The sequence below is a fragment of the Hibiscus syriacus genome, unplaced genomic scaffold (assembly GCF_006381635.1).
Source record: "Hibiscus syriacus cultivar Baekdansim isolate YM2019G1 unplaced genomic scaffold, ASM638163v2 tig00001799_pilon, whole genome shotgun sequence".
Taxonomy (NCBI): domain Eukaryota; kingdom Viridiplantae; phylum Streptophyta; class Magnoliopsida; order Malvales; family Malvaceae; genus Hibiscus; species Hibiscus syriacus.
Window position 1 is genome coordinate 499944 of NW_024061890.1, and position 18934 is coordinate 518877.

Genomic DNA, 18934 nt, shown 5'->3' on the forward strand with positions numbered 1-18934 from the left:
ACTAACCACGACTATAGTTACCAGCACTAATTCAGTTCTAAGATTTGGAAAAATCTGAGTCGGAATATGTTGTCTCAATGAGAATCGAATTCGATCTCAATTTCCCTTAGCGGACCGCCGCTAAGTGTGTTCCCAGGAAGTCAAACTTGCTACCAATTGATTCTTCCTCCCTACTTTAGATCAGAACAACATCCAAGCCAACGTGCACTTTTTGAAATGAAAGTGTTTTGATTTTTAAAGGAAAGACCGACTACCAATCCAAGTTTGCAGAAAATTGAGAATTTAACTCGAAGTATAAGGTGTTTTTCAATTTCATTATCAGAATTGAGTCATCGCTTTAACTTTTGACTTTTCGGCAAGAATGTCATATTTTAATGTATTAGGCCAAAATAACCTTTTAAGATTTTACTGTAAAGAATAAAGTTCAATTTTAACGAGTTCGATGTTCACTGTAAAGAATGTAGTAGTTTCCAAAATGAAGCTCATGTTGGCCCAATACCCTAAATAATCAACCGCTTAGGGTATTGGGCCAAAAAACCTATGATATTTTTTTTCCAGATTAATGCCAATTACAATCTATAAGGTTCAACCGTTCTAACTTGATTTTCTCTCCAATAAACTGACAATCCAAAATCAATTTGAATTTCTTTGAATTTCAATCATTATTTGGACTAACCACGACTATATTCGATAGCGCCAATTCAATTTTAAGATTTGGAAAAATCCGACTCGGACTATGTTGTCTCAACGAGAATCGAATTCGATCTCAATTTCCCTTAGTGGATCACCTCTAAGTGTGTTCCCAGGAAGTCAAACTTGCTACCAACTGATTCTTCCTCCCAACTTTAAATCAGAACAACAATCCAAGCCAACGTGCACTTTTTGAAATTAAAGTGTTTTGATTTTTAAAGGAAAGGTCGACTGCCAATCCAAGTTTGCAAAAGATTGAGAAGGTATTAGGTGCTTTTCAATTCTCACGATCAAAATTGAGTCACCGCTTCAACTTTTAACTTATCGGGAAATTAGCTAAGCATGATAAAAATCATACTTAGCATATTTTAAAGAAAGAAAATAAGAACTTAATTGAAACCGAAATAAAAGAAAAGAAATACTTTATAAAATGAGAAAACAATAACTGACAACTGTCGTTTTGGATGTCAAAATAATTCCTTATTCTGAATCAATAAATAAAGGAAATACGTACTATAAAGAAATAAGAGTCGAATCCTCAGGGACTTAGAAAATCACAATTTAATGTTTGAATGGTTCTAACCAGGCAAAAATAGTAAAAAGGGGGTTTGTAATATGAGATTAAAATGGTAAAAATAAATAAAAACAATTTAAATAAAAATAAGAGTATGAAGATTGTGAATAAATACGGTAAAAGTAGCCTCAAGCTTCACTTTGATTCAATTTCCTTTAGATCATCGAATAAGATTTTCTCTTCGGGATTCACGTCGGTTTTTATATCTACAAGGGTTATCCTTGTGACTTTATCTTGTATACTGAATACCCAAGGCAATCTTTGATTGCAGCTTCGGTAATTGATTCTAACAACATCTATTGTCGTAGATCAAATACCGTTTAAGTTCGTGGCGACCAACTCGGATTGTTGTTTCTATAACAATCAATTCCGATCTCAATTCCCTCTTGGCGAAGCTATCTCGCCAAGTGTGTTCCCAGGAAGTCGAATTGCTTTCTATAAGCCGAATCTTCCTCCCATACGTTTAATCGCAACAACCTCTTAACCAAAGTCAATCTTTGATTTTGAAAACTGTTTTGATTTTTGAAAAATAAGCGCAGAGATTGAGATAGATATTCTGAAGATATTAAGGGACCGTTTCAATTCTCCCGTTGGAATTGAATCATCGCGACAACTCTCAGCTTATGAAAAGTTTAGCTAAGCATGACAAAAGTCATACTTAGCATAAAAATAAAACTTGAAAATAAAGAAAAATAAAAATAACTTGAAAAGGAAAAGAGAAAACTTTTATAAAAACTAGAGAGAAAAGAAGAATGTATTCCGAATGATGATTTTAGCTTACCCCAAGTTTGGTATTTATAGCCTCTCAATGACTAAAGGATAATCAAAGAAAATAATAAAATAATACAAAAGATAATAGTTTTTAAATTTAAATTCAAACTTAAACTAGTCTCCTAATGCAACTCTGCTCGTCAATCTTCCAGAAGGCGTACGGACGAAGTCTTCTAGAAACTGCCACATCAGACTGCGTCGTGCCCAGAGTCATGCCCATGTCTCCAGTCGTTACCAAATAATAAAAAAAATGCAGAATTCACCCGTTTTGTCACAAATTCTGGAAAGTACGGACCTGTACAAAAACAATAATAACACGACCAATTCAGCAGCAATAATTCGACAAAATCAAAGAAATAACGAGCAAAGATTAACGATTTTAAACACTCGTCAAATTCCCCCTCACTTATCTCATGCTTGTCCTCAAGTATGATTAACCAAATCAGTCAAAAACGTCATTAAACGTTCTTTCTCAAGTTTCACATTTAGGGAAGCAAGGTAGAGACCACAATAACTATTCAAGTCAAGAAATCAATCAATTGAACATCACCAATTAGAGCAAGTCAAGTGCAATTGTAATATCCATTCATTCATTAATCTCAATGCTCATAACTCAACACTTTACCGAGATTCACTCAAATCACTCGATGTGTTTAGGGTAAAGAAACTCTCAATGTCAGAATTGACACGGTATTACCATAAGCCTGCAAGTAAATAAAATCTCCACTACTAATAAGAACAAAATGCATAAATCAAAGGGTCTTTTATTGGTTGTAACGGGGCTTAGGCAAAGGTGGGGAAAAGGCTAAAAATTCAAGGCAAGGAACTAACAAATAATAATTTCAACTCCATCAAAACATTAAGCACAACAAGATAAAAAGATAACATATCAAACAACAAATTTCTTGTCGAAATGCATTTTTTCCTTTTTCACACTTTTGTTGTTTTGTTTTCTATTTTTTTCTTTCATGTCTTTTTTTATCTCTCTTTTTCTTTCGAACAACCCTTTTTTCTTTCGAACTGCTATTTTTTTTTCTTTCATTCAACATTTTTTTCGATGGAGAATACAACGGTAAAATTATTCACTTGCCCTGAAAAAGGTAAAAAGAGGGATAAAATAAAAAGGCTAGGGTTTATGAATATGGTGAAAACAAAGAAACGAGAATAGGCTCAAAAGTGGTTAGCTAAGGGGAAAATGCATAGGTAGGCTTTTTAGTCGGGAAACAGAATGGTTAATCCTAAGGTGCCCAAATCATCTTTAAGCATCATGTTCATGTGTAGCTCGACTTAAATTTCTATAATTCTTCGTCGTTTAGTTTGAATAAAATTATTCGGTTCGAAGGGGCATGTGAATGTCGTCTTTTCTTGATCTTCAGGTGCTACTGGAATCTGGAAGAAACCTGAAAATCCATCAAGACAACAATAATGAGACTTATCGGCTAATCGTTCTATCATTTGATCTATAAATGGAAGAGGAAAATGGTCTTTCCGAGTTAAAGAATTCAACTTCCTATAATCGATGCAGACTCTCCATCCATTCTGAACTCGTGTTGGTACAAGTTCTCCTTCAGAATTTTCAACCATAGTAACTCCTGTTTTTTTAGGAACTACATGTAACGGACTTACCCATTTGCTATCCGAAATTGGATATATAATATCTGCATCTAGGAGTTTTTGTATCTTCTTTTTTACCACTTTCATCATTGGTGGATTCAGCCGGCGTTGACCCTCACATGTTGGTTTTGCGCCTTCTTCGGTTTTAATTTTATTCATACAAGTAGATGGACTCAAACCTTTTATGTCAGCGATGGTCCATCCTATAGCCTCCTTGTATTGGCGCAAAAGCGTGATCAAGTCTTTTTCCTCCTCCTCGGATAACCCTTTTGATATGATTACTGGCAGAGTGTTGTTTGGTCCGAGGAAGGCGTATTTCAAGTGATCAGGCAACTGTTTAAGTTCAACTTCGGGTGCCTGCAGAACAGAAGGTAAGACTTTAGGCTTAGAAGAAATCAAATTCAATTATGTATGAACATAATTCATGTTTTCATCATGACCCTCCAGCTCCCTGCATATATCAAAGGAAAAATTAGTCTTTAAAAATTCATCAGCCAAAGGATCAATTAAATCGACAGAATTTAAACTTTCCACTTTATCAGGATATCTCATTGCCTTATATACGTCAAATTTAACGATCTCACCGTCAAATTCCGTAGTCAAAATTCTGTTTCTCACGTCAAGTTTTGTGTGTGCAGTGCTCAGGAAAGGGCGCCCCAAAAGAATATCAGACGATGTGCTCGTGCGATCATTTTCCATGTCGATTATATAAAAATCGGCGGGAAATATCAAGTCATTTACCTCCACCAATACATTCTCTAAGAGTCCTTCAGGATAGATTACCGACCTGTTGGCAAGTTTGTATCGAAATCTTTGTATCCTTCAAAGGATCGTTAGTGACCATTTTATAGACAGATAGAGGCATTACATTAATTGATGCACCAAGATCACACATAGCTCGTTTAATCTTAACCTTACCAATTTTACAAGGGATTGCGAACATACCTTGGTCCTTCAGTTTAGATGGTAACTTTTATTGGAAAACGGCTGAGACGTTTGCTCCTAAGCTCACTTTCTCAACTCCGGTAAGCTTTTTTTTAGTCGTACAGAGATCCTTCAAAAATCGAGCATACCTTGGAACCTTTTGAATAACCTCAAGGAGAAGTATGTTAACTTCCACCTTCCGAAGTACGTCTAATATTTCCTTTTCCTCAGCTTTTTTTATCCTTTTTAACTAACCTTGATGGAAAAGGTGGTGGCACGTCGTAGGGAGACGGCGTCGGGTCGTCTATTTGTTCTTCATTATTCTCTTTCTAGGACCCTGAATCATAAGTCATTTTCTCCTTTTGGGTTGTTTCTTTTGATGGAACAGATGGCACCACTACTGTACCGCTCCGAAGAGTGATGGCGCTGACGTTCCCCCTTGGGTTTACTCCAGTTTGAGATAGAAATTTACCTCGTGATTCCAAGCGACCTACAGTTTGAGCCAGTTGGCTCATCTGCTTGTTTATCTCTTGTAAGTGGGCTTGAGTATGATTCTGGAATTTTTCCTGGGAAAGTGCTAACCTCTCGACAATCGACTCTAATGATGACTTCTGCGGCTGTTGTGGTGGCGGAGGTGGTCTCGCTTGATAGCCTTGATTCGGTCTCAGTTCTGAGCATAACTGAAGTTCGGATGATCCCTCCATCCTGGGTTGTATGTATTACCATAAGGATTATAAGCTCTTTGGGGAGGTCCCGGAAAGTTTCCGACTGCGTTGACTTGAGCTGTTGTGTCGTCTTGAATCAGTGGACAACCGTCTGTTGGATGATCAGGTAATGCACATATTCCACATAATCGGTTTTGTCCTGTCTTTCCTGCAACAAGAGAGTTTACGACTTCAGTTAACTTATCTATTTTATTTTCCAAGGAATATGAACTTATCTCATGAACCCTTCGAGAAGGTTCATTATTTGCGCGGAACCGTTGGGAATTTGCAGCCATCGTCGATATTAAGTCTCTTGCCACAGTAGGAGTCATATTCACCAAGGCTCCACCACTGGCTGCATCGATCATCTTCATTTCCAGGGGAGATAATCCTTCATAAAAGTATTGAATGAGTGTTTGTTCGGTTAACCCATGTTGTGGGAAACTAGAACATAACTTCTTAAAATGTTCCCAGTAGTCGTAAAGTGACTCTCCATCAAGCTGCTTGATTCCAAGTATTCTCCTTCGTAGTTCACTTACTTTTGCCGTAGGGAAAAACCTGTCAAGAAAACAACGAGTCATTTGAGCCCATGTAGTTACAGAATTAGGGGGAAGATAAAATAACCACTCTTTAGCCAAATCGGCTAAGGAAAAAAGAAAAGCTCTAAGTTTGATTTGGTCCTCGGTTACTCCCTGTGGTGTCATGCTAGCAGACCATGTGAAATTCCTTGAGATGTTGGTGTGGATTCTCGTTTGGCAATCCACGGAATGTAGGGAGGAGATGAATAAGGCCGGTCTTCAACTGGTACGGAGTTTTGCATTGGGGAAAATCAATGCACATAGGTCCTTGTTCAGTGGGTGCCGCGGCTAACTCCCGAATAGTAGGTTCGGCCATCGGAATTGTATTAGTGAATTCACCTGAGTTTGATTCTTCTTCTGGATTTGTTTGGTTCCTCCTTCTTTCCCGAAGTGTCTGTGCATGGAGTCTCCTAGCTTCAGCTTCGATCTCCGGGTTGTACTCCACTAATGTGCCCGGATTAGTCCTATCATAAATCAAAAGCAAACAAAAAAAATTAGTAACTTTGACAAAGTCCCCGGCAACGGCGCCAATTTGACAACTGTCGTTTTGGATGTCAAAATAATTACTTATTCTCAATCAATAAATAAAGGAAATACTTAGTATAGAGAAATAATGGTCAAATCCTCAGGGACTTAGAAAATCACAATTTAATGTTTGAATGGTTCTAACTAGGCGAAAATAGTAAAAAGAGGGGTTTGTAATGTGAGATTAAAATGGTAAAAATAAATAAAAACAATTTAAATAAAAACAAGAGTATGAAGATTGTGAATAAATACGGTAAAAGTAGCCTCAAGCTTCGCTTTGATTCAATTTCCTTTAGATCATTGAATAAGATTTTCTCTTCGGGATTCACGTTGGTTACTTTGTCTACAAGGGCTATCCTTGTGACTCTATCTTGTATACCGAATACCCAAGGCAATCTTTGATTCCGGCTTCGGTAATTGATTCTAACAACATCTATTGTCGTAGATCAAATACCGTTTAAGTTCGTGGCGACCAACTCGGATTGTTGTTTCTATAACCGTCAATTCCGATCTCAATTCCCTCTCGGCGAAGCTATCTCGCCAAGTGTGTTCCCAGGAAGTCGAATTGCTTTCTATAAGCCGAATCTTCCTCCCACACGTTTAATCGCAACAACCTCTTGACCAAAGTCAATCTTTGATTTTGAAAATTGTTTTGATTTTTGAAAAATAAGCGCAGAGATTGAGAGAGATATTTCGAAGATATTAAGGGACCGTTTCAATTCTCCCGTTGGAATTGAATCATCACGACAGCTCTCGGCTTATGAAAAGTTTAGCTAAGCATGACAAAAGTCATACTTAGCAAAAAAATAAAACTTGAAAATAAAGAAAAATAAAAAGAACTTGAAAAGGAAAAGGAAAAGAGAAAACTTTTATAAAAATAGAGAGAAAAGAAGAATGTATTTCGAATGATGATTTTAAGCTTACCCCAAGTGGGTATTTATAGCCTCTCAATGACTAAAGGATAAACAAAAAAAATAATAAAATAATACAAAAGATAATAGTTTTTAAATTTAAATTCAAACTTAAACTAGTCTCCTAATGCAACTCTGCTCGTCAATCTTCCAGAAGGCGTGCGGACGAAGTCTTGTAGAAACCGCCGCAGACTGGACCTTCTAGAAACTGCCACGTCAGACTGCGTCGTGCCCATAGTCGTGCCCATGTCTCCAGTCGTGACCAAATAATAAAAAAAATGCAGAATTCGCCCGTTTTATCACAAATTCTGGAAAGCAAGGACCTGTACAAAAACAAGTATAACACGACTAATTCAGCAGCAATAATTCGACAAAATCAAAGAAATAACGAGCAAAGGTTAATGATTTTAAACACTCACCAATAACAAAGCTAAATCTGAGATGTATTTCAAGCTTATCCTGAGAGGGTATTTATAGCTTTATAAAATCCTAAAAATAAAGTAAAAATGACTATAGATAAATCCCAAAAATATTCAAATAAAATTCTAAAAACAAGTGATAATTCCTAATTTGAATTTAAACTGGTCCTAAGTAATCGACACGTCCTTCTAGAAATGTTGATTAAACCGTCTTCTGGAAGCTATTGACTGGATACCACTTCAGACGCTTTCATGCTCCAAGTCATGACCACTACTCCAGCCTTGACTCCAAAAAAAAATTCAGAATTTCACCTTTTTAGAGATGTTTCTAGAAATTAAAAATCTACACAGAAAACGAATAATAATGCCCAAATCAACAATATCAATTAATCAACAAAAAATAACTAACGATCAAATAATAACTAAATAAATCACTCATCACTTCATATTTCATTTATTTCTAAGTTCGATTTTGCATTCAAAGTTAAATATGACCTTAATGACGTCTATAAAATCGTTTGATTTATTAGCATTTTGTATAACTGTTTAATTTTATGAACTCCACTTTTGCCAACGTTAAGGTTCATACAATTTAATAATAAATCATTTTCAATGCCTTTAAATTGTTAAATGAAATTTATGGAACACTTTAATGATTTGAATGTGATAGTCTAAGACTCATAAAATATTTTAGGTCAAATTTAGATGTTATATCTATAAACCCATTTTTCTTAAATTAATACTTATATTCGATCGAATATGTGTTCTAGGGATGTTCATTTTTTGGTTTTAACCGAATTAACCGACCGAACCGAATTAATTTGGTTAATTCAGTCGACCACCGAATTAGTTCGGTCGCGGAAAGGTTAATAATTGGGAACTCGAGATAAGGAGTTCTAAGTTACCATTGGCCATGGCCATTGCCCATATAGACGTTGACCAACGACTATTTTTTTGAATTTGAAGGAACTGTCACCTCAACATGACAATTTCCACTTAATTTTTTTTAATATATACTTTTTAATTTATTTTATTTATGTAATAATTTTTTTTTTAAACGGACTCATCACGTCGAGGTGACGAGTCATTTTAATGATAATAAAACAATGGCCCACGTGGGGCCCACTTCACGGAGACAATTTAAAAATATTATCTTCAGGAACTCGTCACCTCGAGGGTATGAGTTCGATGTTCACTGTAAAGAATGTCGTAGTTACCAAAATAAAGTTCATGTTGGCCCAATATCCTAAATAATTAACCAACTTGGGGTATTGGGCCAAAAAAACCTAAGATTTTACTCCAGATTAATGTCAATTACAATCTACAAAGCCTAACCCTTGTAACTTGTGTTTCTCTCCAATAAACTAACAATCCAAAATCAATTTTGAATTTCAGTCCTTATTTGGACTAACCAGGACTATAGTCGCCAACACCAATTCATTTTTAAGATTTGGAAAAATTCGACTCGGACTATGTTGTCTCAATGAGAATCGAATTTAATCTCAATTTCACTTAGCAGACCGCCACTAATGTGTTCCCAGGAAGTCAACTTGCTACCAGCTGATTCTTCCTCCCAACTTTCAATCAGAACAACATCCAAGCCAACATGCACTTTTTGAAATGAAAGTGTTTTGATTTTTAAAGGAAAGGTCGACTGTCAATCCAAGTTTGTAGAAAATTGAGAATTTAACCAGAATGTATTAGGTGATTTTCAATTCTCACGATCAGAATTAAGTCATCGCTTCAACCTTTTACTTATCGGAAAGAATGTCGTAGTTTAATGTATTGTGCCAAAATAAAGTTTTAAGATTTTACTGTAAAGAATAAAATTCAATTCTCACAAGTTCGATGTTCACTGTAAAGAATGTTGTAGTTTCCAAAATAAAGTATATGTTAGCCCAATACCCTAAATAATTAACCTGCTTGGGGTATTGGGCCAAAAAATCTAGGATTTTGCTCAAAATTAATGCCAATTACAGTATATAATGTCCAACTCTTATAACTTGTTTTTCTCTCTAATAAACTGACAATCCAAAATCAATTTTTAAATTTCAATCCTTATTTGGACTAACCACGACTATAGTCACCAACGCCAATATAGTTTTAAGATTTGAAAAAATCCGACTTGGATTATATTGTCTCAATAAGAATCGAATTCGATCTCAATTTCGCTTCATTTTTCGTTTATTTTAAAGTTCAATTTTGCATTCAAAGTTTAAATATGGTACCTTGTCTTAATAACTAACGAAATAAAATAATAACTAAATAAATCACTCATCACTTCATTTTTTGTTTATTTCTAAGTTCGATTTTGAATTCAAAGTTTGATTTTGAATTCAAAGTTTGATTTTGAATTCAAAGTTTAAATATGGTACCTTGTCTTAATTCGGGATTTTTATTACCTTACTTAATGTTATACGTCTATAAACTCGTTCGATTTATTAGCATTTTGTATAGTTGTTTAATTTTATGGAACTCCACTTTTGCCAATTTTAAGGTTCATACAATTTAATAATAAATCATTTTCAATGCCTTTAAATTGTTAAATGAAATTTATGGAGCGCTTTAAACTGTTTAATTTCTTTGATTACCTTATGAATTTGTGATCCCTCTTTTATAGGATTTAGAATGCATGATAGTGAATTGGCTCGACTAGTGTTTTTCTTTAAAATTTTACTTGATATCTCATGCGTTTGTTGAAAAACATGTGCCTTGACTCGATACACATTACACATTTTTGAGAGATTTGAGCTTAACGAGCATACCTTTTATTCTTGCTCATTTGTTTGATTGAGTGTACTAGATTAATTTTGATATTTTAGAAATTGTGATTAAATGCATATCGAGACTACATGTTGAACTTGATGCTTTAATATGATTAAGGCACTTAGTATTAACCCACTTCTCTACCCAAATTGTCTACCCATTTATATTCATTAGTGAACCAATTTTATGCATCTACACTTTTCTTTGTTTTGCCCCATTGTTAACCCGAAAACTTTTATTTTATTTTTACCCTATTTTGTTACCCATGTCAAGTCAAAAATTAATTTGTTCCACAACCAACAAAAGAAATCAGAAAATAAGAGAGAAGAAACATTAGGAAAAAATCAGAAAAAAATTATGGTTAAGATGTGCTCAAACATAACAAAAAAAAAGTATAAAAACAGGAGAAAAAAAAGGAGAAAAAGAATTAAAGGAAAAAAAAAGAAAGAAAAAAAGAATTGGTTGTTCGTTACACTTTCTCTCATTGCATTACTTTACTTACTTTGATTCGTGGATTTTACCTTATACTTCACATCTCTTATCTTGATATTTAAACTCAATTTTTGGACTTTTTCCCTACCTACACCTAAGCCCTGTTACAACATTTTCAAATACCCTTTGATTAATGCATCTTGTTCATTCTAGTGGTGGAGACTTGATTTTCTTACAAGCTTATGGTAATGTCTTTATTAGTTTTGGCTATTGAGCGATTCCTTTCACTCGAAACACTTTGAGCAATAGTGAGTGAACCCTTGTGAGGTATTGAGTCTTGTTACATTGAAATTTATGGATAATTGGGATATATTGGCTTTTCCTTGAACTTGTTACTAGTTGTGCCTATTTGCTTAATTTTCACTTTGTTTCCAATAATTGTGGTGATCATTGACTCATTTGGTATTCTTTGATATATTGTGTGATGAAGGATTGGTAATTTGAGATTTTAATGATTGATTAAGGCATGCTTGAGGACAAGCATTGAATAAGTGAGGGGAAATTTGATTAGTGTTTTACTTTGTTAATATTTTATTGCTAAATACTACGTGTTATCTCTTTGATATTGCTAATTTTTGTCGTTTATGTTCAATTCTATGTAGGACTCTATTTTCCAGAAAATAACATTTAAAGTGTGAATTCTACAAATTTTTTTATTTTCTGGAATCAAGGTTGGATGGGCATGACGATGTTGGTGTGGTAGAATCTGCAATCCAATTGGCGTCAGCTTCTAGAAGATGATCTAGTCAGCGGAATAAAGGAGGAAGTCCAGACAAATGAAAACTCTGTAGGCTTTAAGAATTGTGATCGAATTTAAATATTTGAGAATTATTATTTTAATTAGGAATTATTTCTCTATTATTTAGGATTTTAGATTGCCATTAATTAGGATTTAAGTATTTGAATGTTCTTAGGATTATTTTTAGGTGTTTTATTTTCTTTAAGATATCTCAAGCTACAAATACCCATTAAGCTGAAGCTTGATAGATGGATTGCTTTTGGCTTTAATTAGATTTGAGTTTTTATAAAGATTATTTTTCTTCTTCATCTTCTTTATTTTCTTTCTTCTTTTATATGCTAAGTATGGTTTCTATAATGCTTAGCTAAACTTCCATTTAGCCGATAGATGAGTGACAACTCAATTGTTTCATGAGAATTGAAAAAGAACTTCACACCTTCATATTTCTTTCTTGATTTTTGGTAATCTAGGATTGACAAAATGTCTTTCCTTTAAACATCTCAACGCTTTCAATCCAAAGAGTGTGTGTTGGTTTGATCGACATTTTGATCTATAGTTGTGGAAAAGAGTTGGCTTTTAGCAAATTCAACTCCCTCATAACACACTTAGTGACGATCTGCTAAGGGAAATCAAGATCGAGTTCAATTCTCATTGAGACACCATAATCTGAGCATGGTCTTTTCCAGCACTAAAGATAGCATTGATGTTAACTTCAATAGTCGTGGTTAATCCAAACAATGGCTAAATTCCAAGGATTGACTTTGGAAGAGTAGTTCACCAAAGAGAAAAGTAAATTATAAGGATTGGGCCTTTTAGATTGTAACGGAAAGTATCGATGTAAAATCTATTTCAGTGATCGAGACAATTAAGGCGAAGCAAAGTTGTAGGCTATATCTTATCACAATTACTTTCAATTATTTATTTTCTTCTTTATTTTTTATTATTTAATTTATTAATTTATTTTGCTAACCCCAATGTAAGGAAGACCAAGTCTAATTCGACATCTTATTTCTGAAATTTTCTAAAAAAGTATAACAAAAATTATTACCAAAAGATGGAGAAAAGTTAATTCAAAGATAAAGAAATATTACCTTCTGTAGACTTTGTTAACAAGTTCATCGTGTGTTATGTGGATCAAATCAATAAGGTAGATCATAGCTAGATCACCATTAACTTTATAGAAAAGTTCAATTAGAAACCATCATAGTGCTTTTCGCCGGGATGTTTACCATCTTCAACCTTCACAAATTTCTCAAATGAGGTTCTAGCCGAAACTCCAATAATCATATGCTTTTTATCTGTGGGCATTGCCCATCCTTTTGGAACACCTTGCTTTGGATCACCAAGCCAAGTGACCCTACCAGCCAAAGATTCAGATATATCACCAATATAGTAAACGCCACTAACTTTAAACATATAACGACGTTTCCATTCAAAACGCCGCAAATGGAAATTTTAGATGTGTTTTTATACAAACCACAAACAAATATAGTGGTATTTTTTCAACACGCCACAACAGAGAGTACTTTAGCGGCTTTATATAAAAATCGTAATAGGGTTCATATATAGTGGCGTATTTAATAATCCACAATAGAGATGTATTTAGCGGCACAACAAATTAGTACTTTAGTGGCTTTTTTTAACAAATGTCGCAATCGAGTTGTATAGCGTCTTTATAGAGGCATTTTTTGATCAAACACCGCAAAGACTCAGACTTTCATGGCGTTTGTGAAGTGGCGTATTTATAATAAATCCACAATAGAGATGTATTTTAGCGGCACAACAAATTAGTACTTTAGTGGCTTTTTTTAACAAATGTCGCAATAGAGTTGTATAGCGTCATTTATAGAGGCATTTTTTGATCAAACACCGCAAAAGACTTAGACTTTCATGGCGTTTGTGAACAAACGCCGCTATAAACTTGTACTTTAGTGGTTTTTTTGTTCAAATGTCGCAATAGTCATGTACTTTAGTGGCATTTTTTTTGTAATAAACGCCACAATAATCATGTAATTAAGTGGGTTTTTTTTGTATAAACGCCGTAATAGTTATGTACCTTAGTGACGTTTTTCTTATAAACGCCGCGATTGTGCAATCTTTTATCATATATCCCCAATTCTCCTGCTTGGTCCCTAATTTTTTTAGCACATCTCTATCTCTCTAAAGTTCTTCCTCGGATTAACAGTGCATCTTCAAATCGGTGCACCACTCACCACCGTCGCGCCATCAGTGACCACCGTTACGCCACCAATCACCATCGTCGTGCCGCCAGTCACCCCTCAAGGCTAAAAAACGGTACTTTTAGTTGTTGCTATATATATATATATATATATTATATATATATATATATATATATATATATATATTATTAGTGTTTTATCGCAGAAACACTTTACCCCTATTCCAATTTTTTCCTTTACTTTCTCTAAGGTTTCTGCCGCTCTCCCTCCCTTTCTTCTACCTCTGTCACAGCCCAAAATAAGTTATCTTCCCTCATCTCCAACACCCAAAACAAAACCAATTGCTCCCAATTAAACAAAACTACCATTGTTGCTCTGCCTCTCGATTGATGCTCTGCTGCCGTCGTTCTATCTGAAGCCCAAAGCTACCATTGAATCTAACAGTTCCAGCCATCATCGCCTTTGGTGTTGTCTTCAATCTGACGACCTCTCCTGCTGCAGAAATGGGGGAGCTTTAGGTTAAGGAGGCAGCTGTGTTATTCCTCTTGTGCTACTCTTGACGGTCTCTTCTGCTGCTACGAGGGAAGCTTTAGGTCAAGCTAATCTCAAAGACTCTATTCTTTAGTTTATAGGTACCATTTCTATTTTTAATTATCACTTTATTCTTATTATATTGCTTTGTTTTGCTTAGGTCAAGCGAATCTCAAATGATTCTTTGTTGTCATAAGTTACCAACAACACAATTTTTAACCCTTGGTATATAGTTCACTAAATATGAACATTTTTATTCTCTTTTTGATGAAATAAATTTAATTCTTTACTGTTCTTGCAATGCTTATTTTTAGTGTTTGCATAAAATTATTGTTATGGACTTTACAGAATAAACACACATTTATTGCTGTTGTTATTGTTTGCTTCTGTTTGCTGCTGTTATGGCAAATGAAAGGTTGGTGATGTTGTTAAAACTGGATTAGGGTTCTGATTTGAAATTCAATCTTACTGTTGTTGTTGTTTGCTGGATTAGGATTTTTGATATGAACTTGACTCACTTGTAACCATTTCAACTTTCTATTAACTAGTTTTTACTATTGTTGTTTGTTGCTTTATTGATTCTCAAATTTAACTTATTTTTAAGAAATTTAGTTAATTGAAAGTTTTAATGGAAGTATGTACATTTGATGGCTCGATTGTTTGCTAATTTTTACCTTTTAGTTTCATAAGTGCAAGTGTGAAAACTCGTATATATAGAACAATATTTGTAATAAGAAAATGTTAGCCGAGGCATGCATGGTATTTGATGGCTAATACATGGTCTAAGCATTTTAATTCCTCAAATATAATACCTAAATACATATATAAATATGTTTTAATTTAGTCTTTTTCTTGTTAGAATATCTAACCAATATTGCAAGTTGCCAGTTCTCTTCACATCTTCTAAATCAGTCATTATATATAATTATTACTATTAAATTGTAATGGCTTGATCATACTTCACCTTATCTATACTATTCTTTGGTTTTAAATAAGATATCAAATGAGTTAGTAAAATAATGATGAACAAATACTTGGGAATTGTCTATGAAGATGCACATTACTTTTAGGCCCCGTTTGGTTCAAGGAATGTTGTATTACTGGGGGAATAAAATCCTCATTCCCCTGTTTGGTTTACTGGTAATCTCATTCCCGGTAATCTTTTATTACCAATAGTAGATTTTTTGGGGTATATTACCGGGAATGTGATTACCCATTCCCTTAGGTATTGTTAGATTACCGGCGTTTTGGACTAAAATGCCCTTAATTTTTTTTTAAAAATATCCTTCTTCTGTCGTTGAATAATAAAAATTATACGAAAGTTAAATTACAAATTTATCCTTAAACTATTTTAGATTTACAAAAAAAGTCTATAATTAAAATTTTATATGAAGTTCAGGAGTTGAAATCTAATTTTACCCTTTCATTAAACCTATTTATCTTTTCAATTTTGTAAAAAAATTTTATATATTTTATGAATTTAAATTTTTTTAAAGAAAATATATAAATTAATTATTCCTTTAAAATAACACGGTAATCTTACATTCCTGCTACAAACCAAACACAAAATACAATTCCCAGTAATCATGTTCCCTGGTAATCTTTTATTCCTATGGTAATTTTATTCTTACTGGCAATCTTGACATTCTGTGAACCAAACGCATCCTTAGAGAGTAAAGTGACATTCATTCACTACAACAAGTTAGTATTTAGCTTCGGTTCTTGCATGTTTGTTTTTCTTGTTTACTTTTGGTTTGTGTTCACTTGTGTTACTAATGTTGAAACATCAAAAGACATGCAGTAGTAACTCGATCACCCGTTTGTATGGACAGAGAGTAAAAGAAATTAATTGTGGATTAAACTTTAGAAAATTTAATCCACAATCCCTAAGCAAAATCATCGAATGTTCACGTGACGTATTTTCTCTGACGAGGATCAATTGTCGTTAGGAGGCTTTCGGTTCGTCCTTTCCGTCGAAACCCGATGAGACCCGAAAGGAACTCCTATTGCTCCATAGCCTTCCATGGCCGATCTCCTACTTCAAGGTAATAATCTCTGAATCTTTTTGCGTATATTTTATTTTGTACTCTCAAATTTCATAGATCGTACGCAGGATGTTCGAAGATTATTGAGAACGTGATAGAGGAGTGGATAAATACTCGATGTTTAGAACCGAATTGGGAAATCTGTGGCATTGAAAGAATTTTCAAATGCAAAAGCATTATCTATTCTCTATGAGACGACGTTGTCTCTATTGTTACTCCAAGTAAACGCTTCTCTCTTTTACTTTAATTTTTTTTGTTTAATGTTTGATTCAATTCCCAAGCCACCTCCAATCAAGATTCATATTATAGGTAGAAGGTCGTTATCTGTTTCAAGTGAAGCACTAAAGCGCGTAGGAGTCTTTAGTGAACCGGAGCAGGGATTTATTTAGTTAAATGGATGAAGAGCTTCTCCATATACAGTTTACACGGAGGAAAAAATTAACGATGCTTCATCAAACAAAGAAAATTGTTTTTTTACTTTCTTTCCCCACGAAGGAGCAATGAAGACTAAATTCTAGTGAACAATATTTTTTTAATTGAAAGTGAAAGAACCTAGGCTAATTCTAGAGAACAATGTCAACTATATTACAGTTAATTTTAATGTTTATAAATTTTAATTTATTTGTTGTTAAGTATTTTTCTGCATAATTTGTGTCTTAATTAAAATTTATGGTTTTTGTTAATTAGATAAAGATACATGATATTAAATTTAGGTGACGTAGAGCAGAAAAGAAATATGCAAAATCAATAATCTTAGCTAAAGAAAGGTAATTAGCGCGTTGTATCCAAAAACGCTGCTATATATCTGACCTTTTGCGGTGTTGTTCCATAAACGTTGCTATAGATCTGATCTTTTACGGCGTTTGTTCTAAAAACGCCGCTATAGATCTCGACCTATTACGACATTTTTGTTCTCAAACGCCGTTAACGTTAGCGGTACTGGTATGGCTGGCGTTTTTGCGGCGTTTTTTCTATCGCTGCGAGTGCTTTTAGCAGCACTTAAAACACCGCTACAGGATTAAAAAAAACACGTTTAAACTCTATTTTGCTATAGTGATAACCTGTTTCGTTCTTCTCTACAGGTTTCTTGAGAACCCGATCCCTGCCAACCAGAAATCCAAATCTTTATACTTTTTGCCAACAACGTTCACAATCCTTAGTATTGGATCATGCGACAGCTTGCCTTCTTTCAAACATATTTCACCATTTACACCAGTAAATTGACTTGAAATTATCTTTTTCAACAAAGCATTTGAACTGCTTTCATCACTTTTTGACTCCTCCATGGCCTGCATAATGATTCCGATGCTATCATATGCTCGTAAGGCGTTAAGACCTGGATGAAAATTATCTTCCTCATAATATTCATTTCTGAAAGTTGTCCGGAACTTGGGACAAAATCTCCTGTAAAGACTAGTATCCTCAGAATAGTAGGTCTTGATTCCTAAAGTACCTTCCATGGAGGAAATCACTGAACTGTTAAATGAGTCGAGGTAACTCGAGATGGTCTCTCTAACTATCCAAGCTGAGTCGGTTCCTACAAGTCCACTCTCCTTAGCTTTTTGAAACAAATGTATTGTCATCGAAAAGGATGAGTGAAGAAAAAAAAAACCCGGGATTGCTTGTTCAGTAGCTTCATCACCTCCCCTTGGACAACTTCATTTGTATTAGAGTTTGAAAGAGAAGAAAATGGAAGAAGAACCAATCGGTGTTCAATCTCGGAGCCCGCATGTTGAAGGGCCTCGGATAAAAGAGCTAACTTCGCAGATTCACTACTAAAGGCATCGTCTTCGTAAATAACTATAATGAAAATCTTCGTTAGCTATTGTTACCAAGAAGGGCCAACGAGTGGTTGCTAATGGCAGTGTGATGACCGGTGCTACGAAAGAAAGAACTGGAACTTGAGCTCGGCCTCCAACATCACCAACCAGAACTGGTTCTTCCCATGTCTCCAGGCCAACGATCACTTCAACTTTTTTCTCTTCGATCAATTTCTGAGCTGTTATCAAATTTAGTACTCAATGTTACAATCAGTAAATGCTCCATTGAATTATGATGATTCAGAGTTGAGAATAACACAAAGGAAGCATAATTTATTTAGATAAAAACAATGGCTTACCAGCAGTAGCAACTACGAAGGGATTTCTTCCAGAATCCTGAATAGAGAGGGAGAGTTTATGATTGTTTGAATCATTGTTATTGAATCTTTCAACAGCAATATCCAGTGCAGTTTTCTCTTCTCTGCCAATACGCGAATGAACATCGGTGATCGCACCGATTTTAATAATCTTGTTATCATTCGTTGTCTGGTCCCCATAAGAGAAGACGATTAGAAGAGATACGAAAACCAAAGAGAAGCCGAAGCTTCAAAATTCTGCTGGTAAAACTGATAAAGCGAAAGAGAGGGAATTGAGCTTTGACATCGTAGCAAAAAGTATCGTCCATGTTGTTCAAGAACTCACAAAAATAGT

The 18934-nt window shown here is 34.5% G+C and overlaps 1 pseudogene; it reads right to left on the reverse strand.

Annotated features, from left to right (window-relative positions):
* Positions 1–12794: 12794 nt before the first annotated feature.
* Positions 12795–18908, reverse strand: LOC120133995 (annotated as a pseudogene).
* Positions 18909–18934: the final 26 nt, after the last annotated feature.